This window comes from Electrophorus electricus, chromosome 1 (genome assembly GCF_041902795.1).
Source record: "Electrophorus electricus isolate QZ-2024a chromosome 1, ASM4190279v1, whole genome shotgun sequence".
Lineage (NCBI taxonomy): Eukaryota > Metazoa > Chordata > Actinopteri > Gymnotiformes > Gymnotidae > Electrophorus > Electrophorus electricus.
The window spans coordinates 10853435-10853720 of record NC_137497.1 but is presented as its reverse complement, the minus strand read 5'-3'; positions in this window follow the sequence as shown (position 1 = coordinate 10853720).

Here is a 286-nt window from a genome sequence, read left to right as displayed (position 1 = left end):
ATATTTGAGATGAAATATTATTCTTATAATATGTTACTAGAGTTTAAGTATAATGTTTATCTAGCCAGAAAAGTCTGTATATTTGATTGAAGTAGGTAAGACAAAAGTAGATTAAGAGAAAAATAACATACCTGTGATTATTTTTGTGGAGAGACTTCCATGTTGTTTTGGAGGGAAAAGAAACCATAGTGTGTTAAAGGGGACTTTTATGGAGAATATGCCTGCCCGAAGACAGGAAGTGACATCACCTCATTTGCTGTTTTTCCTTATTTAAGTTTTTAAGGGA